This window comes from Apodemus sylvaticus, chromosome 15, assembly GCF_947179515.1.
Source record: "Apodemus sylvaticus chromosome 15, mApoSyl1.1, whole genome shotgun sequence".
Classification (NCBI taxonomy): Eukaryota; Metazoa; Chordata; class Mammalia; order Rodentia; family Muridae; genus Apodemus; species Apodemus sylvaticus.
In genome coordinates, this window is record NC_067486.1 from 24624684 (window position 1) to 24645157 (window position 20474).

Genomic DNA, 20474 nt, shown 5'->3' on the forward strand with positions numbered 1-20474 from the left:
TGTAGTTGATTGAATGTGATCGGAAATCTGCTGAGTTTACTCTTCTGTGGGTCTGAGCAGAAACATGCATAAGCCATCAGGAGGAAGTCTGGGTGGGAATGAAACCTCATCTTTAACTCATAGGCAATAGTGCTGAGTCATCATGGCAGACTCCAGCACAGCTTCTTTCAAAACATGCAAAGTTTCCTTATGGAATGTCCACGTCAATGCCCAAAGTCAGGTATGCCAGTGTCAACAGTAGGGCTTGCCTGCCCTTTTTTTTTTCATGTCATTTTACAAAACAAGTTAGGAGACTACAGGGCTATGAAAATAATGGATTCCTTCACAGGATTTGGAGCAAGCTCATAGAAGGGTATAGGACAGTCAAGACCAATAGAAACACAACCAAAGTAAAGTAAAGCCTTGTAGAAACACGTACTTCGACTAACAAAACAGATTTAAGGATGCTCTAATTTCAGCTTAATGCTTCCCATATTTAAATCCCATTGTCAGTGGGCTTTAAGTTGCAAGTTTATGTGTGATTTCATGGAACACATCCAAGTTCTATTTAATAAATTTATGCAATTCTTTTCATTGAGAGAAAAAAATCAATGAGCTCCCAACTGAGGATCACTTCTCCTTAAAAGCGATCTTGTCAGTATTGAAGATATGCAGAACCATAACTTTCACTACTAATGTCATTTTGTTCAACTGCTTCTGTATATTGTGAAAAAGGGGGTGGGTGGGGGAGGGGGGACATGTGTTTTCACATTATCTGAGAGGTGAAACTAATTTTTATGTTGCTTTGTCCTAAGGGGTACTTCAAATGAAACACCATACGATTTTAAATGACATGCAATTTATGAATACTTTTTATTCTCATAACATTAAAAGCATTTGTTGTAATTGTAAAGTGTTACAAGATAAGAGATTTTGTGGTTGTGAGTAGACTTTTTATACTTTGTTTTATAGATGATTTTTTTCACTGTAGTTTATTTGAGTGACCAAACAGTATCCCAAATCTCAATGTGTTTCATTTGATATTGTTAGATCAGCAAAGAAATTGGCATAAAATTAATTCATAGTACTGTCAAAGAATTATGTATTGTGTATTCACTGGGAAAAATAAAAATATATTCACATTCCAATTTGTACAAAAAAAAGCCATTTATGTAAAACAAATTTGTCTGTGGGCAAACCAAAAATAGATCCTTGTGTCACTTTTAGAATTCTGTGACTATTTTGTGGCCCAACATTGATATTTCTTTTTTCCAATTCCAATATGGCTCAGAAGTTCTTGGTAGTAAAAAATGTTGACTAGGAAGTCATGATTAAAAGACAGCAATAAAGGCTACAAGTATTTGAAATTATATATCCTACTCTGTCAGCACTACTTTTCAAATCTATCACCTCCCCGACAATGAAGTTCAGATAGGCAGTAAAACAAAGGAAATGAGTTAATCAACAGAATTATTCTACTATGTTATTTTGAAAGGTAAGAACATGCAACTGGAAGCAAATTGCCTGTGTTTGTTTGTTTGTTTGTTTGTTTAACAAATGTTAATAATGAATCTCTGTTAGGGCATGTATTTGTATTCATTAAAAGAATGATCAAAGTAAAGATGAGAGAGAGAGGGGAGAGGAGAGGAGAGAGAGGGAGAGAGGGGGAGAGTGAAAGAGAAAGAAGCAAAGAGAGATGGAGAGAGAGAAAGGGAGAGAGAGAAAGGGAGAGAGTGAGTGAGGCTGGGAAAATTATTTAATCCTGATATATTCACTTGAAAATGCCTTAAGTAGCACATAGTAAAAGGACCATGTAATCCAATTCTATTTATTTTACTTAAATAAGGAGGGAATTCCATACTGTGAGAATAATTATAAATAATGTATCAGTACAATGAAATTATGTATATGTTTAAGTTAAAGACAAAATATACCAGTTACCTTGTCTGTCAAAGATAAAAGAATAAGAAAATCACCATTATATGTTGAACATTTATTGTGAAAAAAAACTGAGACAAGGAAACTGCAACAATATTGAAAGAGTACTCACATGCTTTCTAAATTATTGTATATATTCAAGAAAATATATGCTAGGGTTACAAGAAAGCACACACAGAAAAGATAATACTGTATTCCCTCAATATGTGAAAACATACTTTGTTTTCTTTATATAGGAGAATAACAGATCTCAAGCGAAATTTTACTTCCCTGAATAAATCCTAACAAAAACTCCTAACAAAAAAAAATATATATTTTAAGCATTAAAAAGGAAAGAAAAGCTTAAAAGTTTAGCTAGTAAGTTCAAAGTACACACAGACACACACAAACAAACAAACACACACACACTCACATATATACACACACATATGCTATAAGTTTAGCTTACTGCCTCACCAACTATGAAAATATTGTGTGATAGGTATGTCATAGATGTATTTAGTGCTATAGCTTTATATATTATTTAAGATTGTACCAAGCCTTTTGATTATCTAGTCAACGCAATTAGGTTTTGTAGTGGATGACAACTGAAGAACTGAGTGTATACGTGTGCATGTGTGTGTTTAGACATACAAGGTTGTATATATCCAAGATATGTGATATAATCTAAGTATCTGATTGTATACTCATACAGATAATGTTTGATATATATGCCTAATTTTTATGTTATATATTTGAACACATACATTATATCACATAGAAAGATACTACACTCAGTCTATGACCTTGAGCTAAGACAACATTTATCTCAGATCACTGCAACTGTCATTACCCTTCAAGAGTACCATCACAGGACCCTTTGGCTAAATGGCATGCCTTGTTAGATAAACCCTTTAGGTAAAAGGCAACATCATTTAGACAATTTATTTTGGTCTTTTTCTAGGCAATATTTTTCAATAATTTGCACCTGACTAATCTAGTTCTTTGTTTACTCATTCAATTTGCAATGAGAAATAGTGATTCTGAACTTAAATTAAACACCCATAGCACTTGAGAAAAAGGTACCTTTGTCTTCAGAAATAGATTAATATCTTCTGTTAAATCTTGCCCTGGTTTCTAGGAAAGCATCATTTGATTAATGGCTTATGCTAAGAGAAAAGACCAATAAATAAAGTTTTCAGATACATTCCCAAGCAATAAACTTTATGCCAAATTTATTCACATCTCCTACTATGCTCATATTATCCATGATCCTAGTCCTTCTCAAAATAGTTTCTGTAATATTAGTAAATATGTAAAAATAAAGAATACAAGGAGTTGAAGCTGCATGGTTGAATATAAAGATATTTCTATACTCTTTGGCTTCTTTATGATGGCATTCAAATCTTTGTTAAAAATAATTAAAATTTGCATTTATTTATTTAGGTGTACACACATTTCCACACATGTAAATGAGTGTGTGTATGTGTGTGTGTGTGTTTGTACATGTCATGGCACATACATAGAGAACTGAAGGCAACTTGAAGTCAGTTCTCTCCTACCATGTAGCTTCAAAGATCAAACGTGTGTTGTCAGATATGACAGCAAGTGCTTGTTTCCTATTGCGCCACCTCAGGAGTGATGGTGTTCATCTTCCATGAAAATAATTTTTTTTCTTCAGGTTCCTTATGGCACTAGTACTACGCAATACACACTTCGAAAAATAATCTTATAGGAACTGTCTTATTGTTTGTGGCCCTAGATGTCACCCAAGAGTGTCAAAGGCACCCATTTGTGTGTTTCCCTTCTTTCCAGGGTCAATGGCCATCAGCCCATGAGGAAGTAGGGAACAGAACTGATAAAGACAGTTTCAAAATGTCCATGAGTACAGTGGAAATAACAGACTTTATTAGAAAGGATGACTTTCAGGGAGACAGATCAACTTTTATCAGAGTGAATCAAGGGTTATATAGTTTGGGAGAAGCAGGTAGAAACATCCAGGGTGGCAAAGGTCACTGGTTGAAGGCTAAGGTACTCCTTAGTATGGGGAGACATTCCAGGAATCTCAGGTGCTTGCTTAACAGGTTCTTACTGGGAGAAAAGAAACAGAACCTGTAATCTAACCAAGGCTATGCTACATTCCACAGAGCTAAACAAAGAAGTTTCACCTGAAGAACTTCAGATGGCCAAGAAGCATCTTAAAAAAATGTTCAACCTCATTAGTCATTAGGGAAATGCAAATCAAAACAACCCTGAGATTTAACCTCACCCCAGTCAGAATGGCTAAGATCAAAAACTCAGAAGAAAACAGGTGCTGGTGAGGATGTGGAGAAAGAGGAACACTCCTCCACTGCTGGTGGGGTTGCAAATTGGTACAACCACTGTGGAAATCAGTCTGACGGTTCCTCAGAAAACTGGGCTCGTCACTTCCGGAGGACCCTGCTATACCACTCCTGGGCATATACCCAGAGGATTCCCCAGCATGTAATAAGGACACATGCTCCACTATGTTCATAGCAGCCCTATTTATAATAGCCAGAAGCTGGAATCCAGGTGTCCTTCAACAGAGGAATGGATACCAAAAATGTGGTATATATATACAATGGGGTACTATTTAGCCATTAGAAACAATGAATTCATGAAATTCTTATACAAATGGATGGATTTGGAGAACATCATACTAAGTGAGGTAACCCAGTCTCAAAAGATCAATCATGGTATGCACTCACTGATAAGTGGATATTCGCCTAGAAACTTGGTATACCCAAGTCATAATCCACATATCAAATGATGTCCAAGAAGAATGGAGGAGTGGCCCCTGGTTCTAGAAAGGCTCAGTGTAGCAGTATAGGCCAATACCAGAACAGGGAAGTGGGAAGGGGTGGATGAGGGAACAAGGGGAGGGAAGAGGGCTTATGGGACTTTCGGGGAGTGGGGAGCCAGGAGAGGGGAAATGATTTGAAATGTAAATAAAAATATATCAAATAATAAAAATGAGGGTAAGAGGATTTTGAACTTCCCAGACAAGTTCAAAGAAAAAAACATGCTGGTTAAGGGAGTCCTCCACTTTGTACCAGGCCCAGAAAGCTGCCAGGGCAACACCCATTATATAGCATACCGTGATATTTTTATTTTAAAGCAAACACTAAGACATGAATAAAAGAAAACATAAGTATCAGCTCTTCTGTGGCGATCATGGAAAAATCATATTCAGTTATTCAGTAGGAACATAATTCTTTAAGTTGTTTCTAAGACTGAGACACTGTTTATTTCTTTAAGCAAAGATAGAATGATACACAATTCTTTGAGCATCTAGTATCCTTTTGAATACTATTGACTTTTAAGATCATTAGACTTTAGTTCAATCATTGAAATATACCCATTATTTTTCACTAAGCTCAACAAAGCTCAATACACAGTTTCCCCAGCAGGAGGTTTTTTTGTTTTGTTTTGTTTTTTTAAGACAAGTATATCTTCATTCTCAGATTCTATGTCAAGTGGAACTTTGCTAAAAATAATAGTCTGCTGCATAAAATTTTAGACCAGAATGTTATCTCAGCAAGACAATTACAGCTAAGTCTCAATAAAATTTGAAAGAGAGTAATTTTTGTAATGGCAGAAATCTGAATACTCAGAAATCTGTAAAAGCAGAAGCATAGACGAGAAAGTGGAGAGCTATAATTACATGGCCTTTTACTGTCCATAAGTACAAAATGATGGGATAAGAAATAAAAGTAGAATTGCAGGTATATTTAATTGAATTTACCCAAATTGTCAGAATAACAACATATCAGTGCAAAATAGATTTAAAATATTCAAATGAGTAGCATTTGGGGAAAAGGATCCTAGTATATATTACTCTGATAAAATTATGGGTCATGAAAATGGAATCAGCATAAGGATAAAGGTCCTTAAGAATAATGAGACATGAACTTAAGAAAAGATTCTAAAACTTTTTCAATAAGTGTGCAAGCACTCTCTTCTTGCAGATTTTAGCAGACAATTTCAAAAGAAGAAAGCTAAAAAAAGTAAAGATCCTCTGTGGTTCAAAATGAAATTTTTCTTGAGACAATTATAAATGTGTTTAAATTATACCTGCTCTATGAATATGATATATATTCCTGTTAGAGCACATATGTAGTATATAAGAAAGCAACTGCTTTTAGTTTGTAGAATTCGAAAGAAAGTTTAAAATGTACAATGAGGCTAAAGAGCTATTTTCTTCAATGATATTCAAATGGAACACATGTATTTATTCTAATTATATTTAATGTAAAATAAACATAATCCTTAGACTGTGTGACATAGTCAAGAAATAAAATAGAAACTCAAATATTTATATTTGTACATCTATATACACATACACATCCATATTGATGCATTCCTATAGGAAGAAGGGCCAGAGCAACCAATGCTGGATGACCCCAGTGAAATAGCCCCTTCTATAACTAACAGGTCCAATGTGCACGTGTAATCACAGAAATGGAGACAACATGAGCAAGACCTGTAAAAAACGAAGTGAAACAAAATCCTCACACTGAGAAAGGGAACTGGACACATATTTCTACCCCTAACCAAGGAAATACATCCAATTAGTATATTCTGGGAGAGAAAAAAAAAATTCAATGGAGAGACTGAATATATCAACCATACTCTAAGCAGGCCTCTTGCTTAGTAATTGACCAACAGCTTTCACAGGTATCATGAGTGTGTCTCTCTGTGTGTGTGTGTGTGTGTGTGTGTGAGAGAGAGAGAGAGAGAGAGAGAGAGAGAGACAGAGACAGAGACAGAGACAGAGAGACAGGCAATTTGGGGAGAATGAGAGAGGGAAAGAGATGGAATTGGATGAAGAAGCACATAGGCAGGATTTGAAAGGAATTGGGGAAGGGCAAAGACTATGATCAAAATACATTATACAACAATGTTAAAAATAAGTTTTACATGCAGTAAAATAGAGAAAACAACTTCAAATTCTTCAAACTCAAATTAGAATAAAGATAATCCAGGGGACAATAAAAAGCCACTTTCTAAAACCTATGGTGATTAAGATAACTATCACAGAACATTTAATGTTTTAAATAGCCTGTTTATCACATGCACATACATATACATACAGACGTACACACATATGTATACATACTTATACAAATATCACTATTTCGCTGCTTAAATGACAAAACATTAAATAAATAAACCAATATTTTACACAAAATTTTATGTTAGGGAAATACAATAGCATGTACTTAAACATATAATGATATCATGATACAGGCATGGTGTTAACAGTAGAGTAGAAGAAAGTCAAGTCAAACATATAAGATGGCAAATGTTCCTGAAGTAAATTTTGAGAGCCAATAAGTTACTTAAAAACAAAACAAAACAACAACAACAAAAAACCAGGTTGGTATGAAGCCCAGACCGAGGACACTGTGAAGATTAATGTAACAGGCAAGAAATTTGTGATACAACTGAATGGAACCTAATCTTACCATTGAGTGTAAAGAACTGATAAGGGACGTCTCAGAACCAAAAAAGCCAATGATAAAGAATGTCAGATAAATGTGGAATATAGCAGGTTGACATGATAAGGGTCAGAGCTGAATGGACCACAGTGATGATACCATTGATGTCCTGAATCACTCAACACCTGATGAGGCTCAGATGTAGTTTGGCATAGCCACTGTACTTGCTTATCTTTTTCTGGGGAGAAAAAGAAAATCCCCTTGATACTCAAAGGAGATTCTAGTCTTTGGAAAAGAAAGAGTCAGTTCCATTAACTCCTATGGAGTCAAACTTGCTATCCACATGGCAAGACTCAAGAGTGCTACATACGCCCAAATCTGTAAACAAAATAAATTGCATTGAGAAAATGAGTATGAAGTATTTGGATGTAGGATACGTCCTTAGAAACATCTACGGGAAATGCCAGACAAAAGTATCATGCAACCTACCCCGATGGACACAAAGTCAGAGTGAATTTTTACACGTATGCTGTTGATTATGCTAAGGCAACCCAGATCTGAAGGCTCAAACAGGAACTTCATTAGAGAAAATTAAGGACAAGAGACAATACGTAGAAATCTTGCAATAATCTGCCTGCGGATCAACCACAGAAGGAGCACAGACCGATAAGGCTATAACCTGAAAGAAACAGCTGAAATGACAACAGAGATAATGCTGGGCAATAAAACTTGAAGAGAAAAATGGAATGGAAAAGAAAGAGTGGGCTTTCTCTCTCTCTCCCTCCTGTCACATCTCCCCCAAGACCATAATGAGTTGTTAATTATCTCTTATTAAAGCCCAACAACAGAAAGACTTGGAAACATGAAAAATAATTAGAGTATACAACTAAATATGGGTAATTATGAAGTGCCAAAATATAATTAATCAACCATTCCTTGAAAATCTTTTCCAAAATGATGCGACAGTTATAAAATGGACAAGAAATATACTTTCAGTCTGTGGATTATATAACACAGTTACCCTGTTCTTTATAGCTAATATCCACCTGTAAGTGAGTATATGTTATGCATCATCCTCACTCAGGATGATACTTTCTATTTCCATCCATTTGCCTACAAAATTTATGATGTTCTTATTTTTAATAGCTGAGAAATATTCCATTGTGTGAATGGACCACCTTTTCAGTCTATGCCTGAATTATCAGTAAATAGTACCATATCCAATGAAATGTTGAATAGAAGACTTAGTAACACTGATATATTTCACCTAAAGAAGTTGATCTATTTAAGGAAAGAGCAGACAGAGTCAAGAATTTCTTGTGAAAATTTTTAGACACTCTCTTGTCTCAGTTCTCTATTCAATAGGAGAATAAATCTTAAAATTGTTCCTCCATGTGGTCGTATTAAAGAGTTCCTTCCAAACCAGTACAGATCAGAGTGTTAACTCATACCTGTGTTCCTAGCCCTCAGTGTGAGGGCTTACAAAGGAGAGGATGGGGGGTTAAGGAAGTGTGGCATGGATGGGGGGGAATGGGTGCCCAGGCAGGCCCCTGTCCAGGCACCTCTTCTCCCTGAGGGACCACACACACACAGGCATGGTATAGAGTTTATTCAGAGTAGGGGATGGGAGTTAGTGAGAGAGAGAGAGAGAGAGAGAGAGAGAGAGAGAGAGAGAGAGTAGGGATGTGGAGTGGAGGCCTGCCATGACCACGTGGGCGGGGGGGGGGGAAGGAGAGCCCAAGGGGCAGATTGCTGAGAGTGAAGAGAGAGAGGAGGGGAAAGTGGCCCCACTTATAGTGGGCCAGCTCTCTGGGGGGCATCTCTGGTGTGGGGTGGAGCTTAGACAGAACACCAACAGAGCTTGAAGTAGTATTAGAAATTTGAAAGCATTATCACCTCCATGGTAAGATCATTTCTCAAAAATTTTTAATAACACCAACCAAGCATTTTAGTCATGAGGGCAACAAGCATTTCAACAATCTGTTGAACTCACCAGATAGTAACCAACATACCCAAAATCATTTAATTAATTAATAAAAACAAACAAAACAACTTGTCAGTTCAGTGAGTGCATCTCAGACATCGAGGAACTTAGGAATGTGGAATACATCTGTTGAATAATCTGGGATTGTCTCTGCCAGACTAAAGGAACCAGAAAATTATATAGGTTGGAATACAGAGAGACTTTGAGCGTGTCTTCTCATTAAATAATGCCCCAAACGGGGTTTGGAATTCAATGGGGCCTCTTTTATCATGTCTAAGAGCAAGACTTTCTGCCACTATCCTAGTGAGGCACAGGATTCCCCAAAGGGCCACATACAGCCACACTTCATCCTGCAGTCATGTTCAGCTGAACAAAATAAATAAGTCAATAAAATAAGTAAAATAGAAGGAAGGTTGCTTTAACAGACTCGCTGAGGACCACTGCTTCACTTCTTTTTCCTTTGTTCTTTTCAGAACGGGAGCACTCGCTGCATCCTTAACTTTTCTAACCCCATGGCTTTATGACTAGGGAGAAATTATGCCTTGCGATATTTAAGTGATATTTGATGAGACTTTAAATGTTAGACTTTAAGTTAGTTGACACCAGAATGGTGCTGGACTTTGATGGCTGTCAGTTGGAGGTGAATACATTTTCCAAAAATTTAGGACAGGAAAGTGATCCTGAGCCTGATCTTCAATACCAACAACCAAACAACCAAACCTAAGCCTTCCAGGCATGGTGGCTTGTATTTATAATCCTAAGGTCAATGGGGAAGCAAAGGCCCTGTGTGCCAAGCAGGGCCTGGCCTGGGTGGGGAAAGAATGAGAAGGTGGCTGCTCTGGGCCTGAGGCTTGTCTGTGTAATAATGCACATATTTCACATTCCTCTGAGGAAGTCCTCCCAGTTAATGTTAATGGCTCCATGCTTCTCTGAGATGGCTAGAGTCAAGAATGCAGAGGTGTGGCTGATGGATTAGCAAAATGGGAAACTCTGGAGCCTTCAGGACAGCCCTTAAGGCTGTGGAAAGAACTCTTAGAAACACAAGATCAAAACAAATATAAATTGTCAACTATGCAAAATAGGCAGCGGCAATTTGAATTAGTTATGAGGGGCTTCAGGAATCTAAAGAAGCAAAGGCGGCTGCATTAATGAGCCAGCATCACAGAGAGATACAAAGGCAGGCAGATTTCTGGGTTCCAGGTCAATGCAGGTGTAGCAGGAGAGGTCATTTCAGGACAGGGTCCCTCAGCTAGTTTAGCAACTGTGCATAATGGAGCAGATCTCTGAATTTTTTTTTTTTTTGCAATGTTTAAAAAAATAATGTGTGCTTGCTGCCTCCTGACAATTAAGGGGCTGGGGTCATGGGATACTGATTCACAGGATAATCAAAGGAAACCTTAAATAAAGAACTGAATTGATATATAAACAAAACTGGGCTTTTGGTCTTCATGAGATGAGCTAACAGAGCCATAGCAGTTCTTTCTTTTTTTAATAGACAAAAAATAGTATTTATTCATTTTTCTTACTTTTATTCTTTTATAGTCCAGTTCTTTTTTAGAATTTTCTCTAGAGAGAGTGAAGGTGTCTAGAGATCTCTGGAAAGCAAAAACAGATCTTCAAGAATTTTTTAAACAGGATTTCTGACTGGGTCAGACGATCCAATAATTTTTCATGGCTGCTTTTGTGACTTTGGTCAGAAAACCCATGAGCCATCCAGATAGCTTTTAGAAATTTTTACTAGCAGAGAGAGCTGTCTCAACCAGAGAGCTTTAAGAATACCAAGAAAAAGTTACCTAGAGCAGAGCAGAACACACACACACACACACACACACACACACACACAGAGAGAGAGAGAGAGAGAGAGACAGAGACAGAGACAGAGACAGAGACAGAAACAAAGATAGACAGAGACAGAGACAGACACAGAGACAGACACAGAGACAGACACAGACACAGACACAGACACAGACACAGACACAGACACAGACACAGACACAGACACAGACACAGAGAAATCAGTCCAGAAAGCCATCTGAGGAGAATCTATGCTGCCAGGACTTGACTTGGACCCAGGACTTGACTTGGACCCAGGACTTGACTTCCATCATTCGTTTGCTGCTCCCAGATGCCCCTTCTCTCAGAACCCCTCTCCATGCTGAAGCTGGTCCTTGATTGAACTGGGGAAAGACATGGAAATGGAACGATTCACGGGACTCTGACCTGCCAGATTAGCTTACTTTGTGAATTCCAGGCCAATGAGAGAGATTCGGTTCCAATTAAACAATAACAACAAAAAAAACAAAATAAATAAACAAACAAAAAGATAGACATGGGCTGAAGAATAACAATCAGGGTTGTCCTCTTGCCACCTTATGTTTCAGGTATGTGTGAGCCCCCCCCCCACACACACACATACACACACATACACACATACACACATACATACACACACATACACACACATATACACACACATACACATATATACACACACATACACACACATACACACACATATACACACACACACATACACATATATACACACATACACATACACACACATACACACACATATACACACACACATACACATATATACACACATACACATACACACACATACACACACATACACACACACATACACACACATGCACACACATATACAAACACATGCACATATACTCATACAAATGCACACAGAGAGCCACATACAAATGCATGCACACACACCGACACATACAGGCACTATAGAGCTGTATCCTAAATTACGCTCTCTGTAATTCACGTGTTGAAGCTGTAAGCCTCAATATCCCTGTATTTGGAGAGAAAGGCTCCTGGAGATAATGAAGGTTAAATGAAGCAATGAGGATAGAGCACTAATTGGATAAACTTATTATAAGAGGAGGAAGCAGCCAGGAATGTAGTTGATGGGTAGATATGTCATTTGTCTGGCACAGGGCCTCTGGCTTTGGTCCTGAGCTCCATAAAAATTATATGGGAGGACAAAAACCAAGAAGAATATATTCGGTTCCTATGTTATAGCGCAAATCAGAGTCTAAGTGAGAGGAGAGTGAGGCAGCAGGGAGGAGCCAGAATCTAGCAAGTCATCAGAAATGGCCCTGTGGAATTTGATCTGCCGTTCCTCCCTGGGATGATGGTCCTCTGGTTTCATCTGTGCAGTTGGTCTCCCCCAATGTATTTGCTTATTGATTCCTGTTGGGACAGTCTGAACTGCTGTATTTTAAAACTTATATTAATATCTTATATCCTTATGCTTACCTCATCCATGGTGGGTTTTGGTTCTTATTTTATTTTCAATTGTCTCTGTTACAACTTAGGTCAGAAACCTGGTTGGAGATCAGGAGGAATCATGAATAAAGTCGTGCCTTGCTTTCACTCCTGTTCTTGAAGCCAGATGGCTAATGGTGCTATTGCAGGATGCTCACTGAAGACTATTGTCACCAGACGCATCATTTGGCAAGTAGCTTACTTCCCAACCACCAGTTGCCAGGGCAACCCAAGTATTGATTGCTGTCATTTTGCTTCTGTTAGCTGCCTTCAACATCTGAGTTTACTGAGATGTAGTTATAGGAAAGTATAATGTATGTATGTGGTGTGTGTGTGTGTGTATGTGTGTGTGTGATTGAGACGCACATATGAAAGTGAAGTTATTTTCTGTGCTCTGAACATACCCTCTCTTCCTTGCTTATTTTCCTCATCACAGTGTGTACAACAGACCACCAACTCCTAGATTCAGGAGACTAAACACAAATCACATGCAGAAAAGGCAAACCTCGTCTTTCAAAATATAAGTGCCAGACTTAGCTGGACAGAGATATTCTCATTTGGAAAAGGATTCACTCCACTTGTATTACTCAAATTCTCATCACCATTCCATTAAAGAGTAATGGAGTTGGAAGCCAAAGACGAGGTTCTCACACTAACACTAACTAGTTGGACAGCAAGGGACAGTGTCCTGGGGCCTCTTGCAGCCTATAAAGATCATATACATTGATTATATAATTTTGCTCAATGATATATTATAGTTCTGCTCAGGGTGATAGTAAATGAAAGTAAAACAAACAAATAAACCAACACAAAATCCAAAAGGATCAGAAGTTCTATGTTCTCAGAGAAAATGACAATTTTGTGAAAGGAGCAGATAAAAGACAAAATATTAATGTCTCGAATGGCATCAAACTGGGAATCACAGCCTGACTCTATATAGTGAGTGGTGTGTGGCCAGTCCTCCAAGTATACAAAATGTTCTCATTGTTTAATATTAATGAAGAAGTGGCTACATGGTTTATGGAAACATCAGAAACTAGTATACCATTCCCCAAACTAGCATTCTAGATACAGAGTCAGGAGGATTGCTGTGAATTTGAAGCTCACATGGTAAATTACAGGCCAGCTGAGGCTATGTGGATGGAGCCTATCTCAAGAAAGCACTGCAGACACGCCCACAATAAAAAGCAGGTCCGTGGCTGGCAGACTATGAGCAATAGGAAAGAAGAGCTAGACTGTAAACCACTGCAGGATTGGATCTGGTGGGCACTAAGAGGGCATCATTGCACAATTGATGGTGCTAGCTCCTGTGAGCAGAATGAAATTATCTTCATCTTAGAGTTCTTTCAGTATTGGGCTGTCCTAGTTTTCTGAACCAAGAGCAAACAAAACATTATTCTCCTTAGAAGACAGGGATTTATGGCAAGCAGAACCAACAAGCAAGATAATTCAATAAAAGAAAAGACTGTGTGTATCAGCAGGAGTGGTATGAGTTTGGGATGGCCACACCTACAGACAAGTTCTGTTAAATGTGTTGTGCTGGTACTATTAGAGTGATGGATGAGATAAATTGTTTTCCCAGAAATCATCTTTATGAATATAGAAATAAGGAAACGAATGTTAGGATTATTAAAACCTTAGAGTCTGTGAGGTTTGAATTTGGACATACACATTATATCATCAAGTGTAAATAAAATATAAAATAAATCTGCTTAATATCATGCATATAGCTTGGAATATGCATAAATGTACGGGATAAGTAACTTAAAAATGAAGGTTAAATACTTCCTTGGAGGTAAAATAACTCACTTACTTATAGGAAAAGTGACACTGATTCTAATTGGTTAGAACATGAGAAATAGCACAGAGAAATAAAAAGTGTAACTGGCTACAAAGAATAGAAGATCTAACGACAATAACTTAAACCCAGAAGGCCTATTTTGTATTACATAAGAAAAAGGTTCACAAAAAGTTACTGTTAGAAATACATCCTTGATTATCCACTCTACTGCCTAGTAATGTGGTAGCTACCACAGCTCTAGACACTGTATTATAAGTCAGGTAGAAGGCAGAGGTGTACACACAGTGTCCATGACAAACATAGTGTTTTATCTAGAAAGGTAACCCTTTTCTAGAATCCTCCCCCATGACTTCCACAAGAGCCCACACTGGTAGAATATATGTTTATTGTCATGTTCCAGCTGCCTACTAGACACCAACAAAGGGAAGTGGAAAATGCATAGTCTTTGGTTATTGATTAGGAAGGAACATCAAAACTTCATCTCAAAGTCAGGCACTGACCATGACTTTAGGCTTTAAGTTCTTAGACTTATTTATTCCACATGTATAAGTGTTTTCCATACATGTATGTGTGCTTTGTCTGAAACTATATGTGTGCTTTGTATGTGCTCGTGCCAGCAGACAACTGGAAGACCCTCTATAACTGAAGTTATAGGTGGTTGTAAGCTGCTAGATGGGTTCTGGGAATTGAACCTTGTCCTCTCCAAAAGCAATAAGTGCTTTTAATCACTGAGCAATTTTTCTAGGATATGTATTCTTGTTCTTTGATTGTTAAAAGAAGCAGATACGTTTTCTTTTAACTTAATACCAGAACAGTCTCTTGTTTGCAATGAATAATGTGGAGGTTTGGGTCAAAATGGTCCCCATGGCTCCATAGGGATTGTTAGGAGGTGGGGGACTTGTTGGAGTAAGTGAGTATTGTAGGAAGTGCATCACTAGGGGTTAGGCTTTGAGGTCCCAGATGTTCAAGCCATGCCTACTGTGACATTCACTGTGCTGATCAGGTTGTAGAACTCTCAGCTCCTTTGAAAGCCCATGCTGGTACACTGCCATGCTGATAATGGACTAAACCTCTGAAACTGAAAGCCAGCCCCAATTAAATGTTTTACTTTATAAGTGTTGCTGGTGTCATGGTCTCTCTTTACAGCAATGAACACCTAACGAAACAAAATAACATTCTATATAGCGTTCATAATTGAAATTTAGAATATTTTCTATAATTGTAAACTTCTTATTTAACTGTACTTCTCCTGGAGCTTAGTGTATCTGAAGCTCTTGTTTCCACTTTCCTCACAGTTTCTGTTGGGACTCCTGTCCCTTCCAGACATGTATAATATATAGCAGAGCTTCCAGAAGAAAGGCCTCAGCCGTGTACCTAGGCCAGGGGATCTTGTGAGGAACATAAACAGCACACGGGACTTTTTTACAAGTCCTGACTTTCAGACAGACTCTGTGACCTTGAATAGGCTAATATCATTTAGAATAAGCAGAATAGTATTTAACCACTAAAATTAAGGAGTCCCTTATAGTCCTATGATTCATGACCTTCCATCCCTCTCAGCATGCACACATACTACAGACATATTTTAAAAGATTGACAGAATGACATTTAATGAGAAAAAAATCAAGGCAAATGCAAGACCACCTTTATTAGATATGTAGATCCCTAACTTGGCTAGATTTACAGTCTTCCTATACGGAGCAACCTAACCACAGTGGGTTCCATTGAAGAGCCTTTCTCTGCTCCATTAGGAATCCTACAACTACATGAATTCTGTCTCTTATTTCACTGTCAAAAGTTTTGAAGGCTTGGGTTGTTGGTTAATTCTCTTTTTTCTTTCAGAGGACATGACTGTTCATTAAGCTTGAAGGCATGGCCTTCGGGTTTCTAAACAGTCACACATATCTTTAAATGTCATTCAGGCATGACTGTGTGTATAAGATTGAGGAGGGTTTTGCAATTGGGTTCAGGGAAATGATGACCTTGCTGTCATTTATCATCAATAAGCCCCCAAATGATGGTTCATGTCAACATTCTACTGGACAGAGATGCCAAGCTAGGTTCTACCAGCATTCAGACCGTGCTGTAGATTGCTCTCACTGGACAGCCTTTTTATTTAACTTTGTTAAATGACTAAGGTTAAAGAATATATTTACTTCTATTGCAAGTGAGGACAAACTACTTGTCAAGTACACTGATTCTGTGAATTTAGGAAATACGTCTCATCTCTTGGGACTATAGACAGGAATGTTCACTGAAGAAGGAAATCTTTATTACTGTGAGAGCAGAGCAAGCTGTTGATACTGTGGAGCTGTGACATTTTTCTAACTGGATTGCATCTGCACATTGAAAAGACAGGCAGCTAGACTATTGCTGGAGATAATAGGATCTGGGACTAGAAAGCCTTCATATTTTATTAGGGCTACATTGATCCCATTTCTTTAAGCCACTGGAGTGTTATTTCACATTCCAGTGTCTGCATAACTGCATTTCCTTTGTTTCTCGGTTCCATTTAAAATTCCCTGGCACATCACAGCTAGTGAATGTCAGCAAAGATAACTATCAGCATATAATAGTTTCCAACTACAGCAAAGTGGGCTTGAGAGCCTTAAACGAGCAAGTCTCTCTATAGTAAGTGGGAAGCAAGGGAGAACAAATTAACTCCAACCACGTGGTATTTACGCCAGGTTATATTTTCAGTTTGACCGTGCACAGACACTAATATTTATTCTAGATGGTCAAGGAATGGGAAGGTAATCCATAAATAAGGCCATCTAAGCTAAATGAAGGAATGATATCCCCCATATAAATCACAGAGAACCTTTAACAAACCTCAAAATGATGCAAGAACTTGGAAAATGATGCTACTATAATCACATCCCACAATGAGAGTTTAGTAACATCACCAAAATTCTTGTTGCAGCTCTTACACAAAAGGCCATGACAAATGCATTGACTTGGAAACAGTAACTCCTCAATTTTACCGATAGTGAGTTTCACATAAGATAAATAAGATCTGGAGACTTCTTAAGGCTTAACTAGCTTAGTATGCAAGATACCTCCTTTCACCATCTCTTAACCATCCACCTGAGATGAGACATCCCTGGGCTCTCTGGATATCTCCATGCTTACAGCATCATGGGACATCATAGACTATCAAGTTTCTAAGACACTGAGGTAGTTAGTGTAATCTTTTGACAATATATCAAATATCAGGCAGCATTATCTCTTTCACCAGCTTTATTGCCAATAAAACATAGGATCAACCTAGAATGAAGGTAAGAGAATTATATAAGGGCATGTAAATTGGTTTATCTGAGTTCCATCTTACAGAAGAGCTGTAAGAGTCTTGACAGTATTATAGCTAAAAGAATTGTTACAGTATACTATGAGCAGAGTACCATTCTACATCAGAAACTCTTTTATATATAAGACATGATATGCAGCAGCATCACAGAATGTAGAACACAAGCCAGCAGTGTAGTGCACTATGAGGCATAAGTTGTTTCCTTTGTGGTTATGTGGTTTCCTGGGAGATGTGACCCAAGGTCACTGCCAACATGCCAGAATATCATATGATCCATTTTTTGCCTAGCCTAAGGAAAGATAAAAATCTGGTATTTAACTTCATATTCTAGTGAATATATCTTGGTTATACACCTTCATAAATTGGAGTCGTCCTTTGTGTCAAGCCATCTCAAAATGGCGGTACCTTTATTTTCTTTATACGCTCACATTTAATCATAACAAAAATCCACTGAGAGTTTCTTTATACATGACAAGTTCTATTCAGTGAATTCACATTTTACCACCTGGCGCTATTATAAGCAGTGGATAGAATTCTAAGATGGCCCTGGTGACCTCTGATGCACACTGTACCTTCCTTGACTGTTACATGACAAAAGGATTTTGTAGATTTAATTAAGGTTTCTAATTAGTTGACCTCAATATAGAGAGATTATCTAGGTGGACCTAACCTAATCAAGCCTTTTAAGACCAGGGGATTTTCTCTGGTGAGAACTAGAAGAGAAAGCCAGAGATAAAAAGCATACAAATGATACAAGGAGCCACACTTGACTTTGAAGATAGAGGAGGTATGCAAATCGGTACTGATGGCTTAACAGTTGGAAGTAACTACAGGGCAATGGCAACAGGGAAATAGGGACACCAGTACTATAATTCCAGACATTTTGAATGAACTTTGAAAATAATTCATCCAGAGTCTTCAGGTATGAGCCTAGCCAGGCAGACCTTCAATTACAAAGTGGGTATTTTTGTAACCAAATGTGATAGTTACATACTAACAGAATCAACATGTAGGAATTTTCATGATTATACAGACTTCTTATCCTTTGTATTTGTCTGTGTTGCTATAACAAAAGACCACTGAGTGGGTGGTTTTTAAATAATAAAGATGTGTTTTCCACAAAAACAGAGAACAGCAAGCCCCAGTTTAATGCTTATTTAGCTTTCTATAAAAAAGTGTATCTGCTAAAGAGAAGAACACTAATAATGTGTGAGACCATGTAATTATGGAAGAGTTGGCATCTTCATAAGGTCCTTAATACTGCTCATAAAGGAAAATGCTTATACCTTAATTATTTCTTAACAACCTCACCTTTTATATGGTGACAATATATGGGCAACAGTTATGTTTTGGAAAGAAAATATTCAGACCACTGCAACTTCTATTTCTCCCATTCATATTTTCCCCTTTCCATATCTTTTTTTTTCTCTTAAAGGGGCTAATTCTAATAAATTCATGTCATACAAGTTCTTATATGAATTCTATTTTAGAGGAATTCAATCTGAGTTAACAGAGCTGGCTTTAGAAAATTGACAGATGGGATTGAATCCTGGAGTGGGGTCATTTAGCAGCCTGATGGCAATGTGAATAAAATTGTTTATGAACATTATAATTCCTTATATAGCACTGTATACAGCCTTTGCCTGTGGCAAACTTCCTTTTGTATAAAGACAGGAAGGGATAGTTTAGCATGCAATGTGTCTCTCACCTATGTAATATAAGGATAAGGCTTATTTTGGAGTTGTGAGGATGATTGGTTTGTGTTAAGTATCACAAGAAAATGACAAGCTCAGGTCATGATATGACAGTGAAATGACCTCATTGGTGACATAAACAGAGACTTACAACCAGAGAGCAAACCAAATAGGGAAGCAGACTGAGAATGAGGTGATGAATCTAGCAGAGTGAGAAGAATGCTAATTCAGAGAGGCAGTCTCTAAAATTAAAATCAGGGAAGCAATAATTTTTCTCACACCACACATGGAGATGCTTGGGTGAATGTGCCTGAATATATTGAATTAAAGATTATTTCCAGTTCTGTGTCATAGAAAAACTATCTAATTCACTCAGCTTGTGCAAAGCAACATCCTCTGTTCTAAGTCTTTGTCTACAGACTGTGAGTCTTCCACTAAAAGCACTCTCCCTGACAAAGACACTTATATTTAGAGTCAAACCTTAAGATATTCACCTGGGAAATATGATCAGGGAGAGAAGATAGAGATAATCTACCCAAAGAAACAATAGGTCTTAGATAGAATTCAATAGTCCAAATTAGGGAAACTATTTCTGGCTAGCAGAAGATGAACTGGTCCTTTCATCATTGGGTTGGAAAGAAGAAAACAGGAATAGCTAGATACCTGTGAATGTTGTTCAACTTGCAGATCTTGGTATTTCATATTATTTCCTACCAAAACAATATATTATCTAAAAAGTACTAAAGAAACAGGGACACAGGATGTCTTGTTAGCATAAATTCCCCTGTTCTGCACTCAAGGCTGTATTCACAGAGACCAGTTGAAGATTCATGGTAAAAAAGGGATGCTGCCTAAGTATAGATCAGAAAGCATGGGTTCATTCTAACAATGCTGATGCAGTGACTCTCTTTGCAAAATATTTGACTTGTCAGCAGCAGAGATGGATGCTTTGTCTTTGCTATGTTATCAGCTCTCCAGGGGAATCAGCTTCTTGGTGGCAAGTTGATTATAATGGACCCCCCTCTTCCCTGGAATG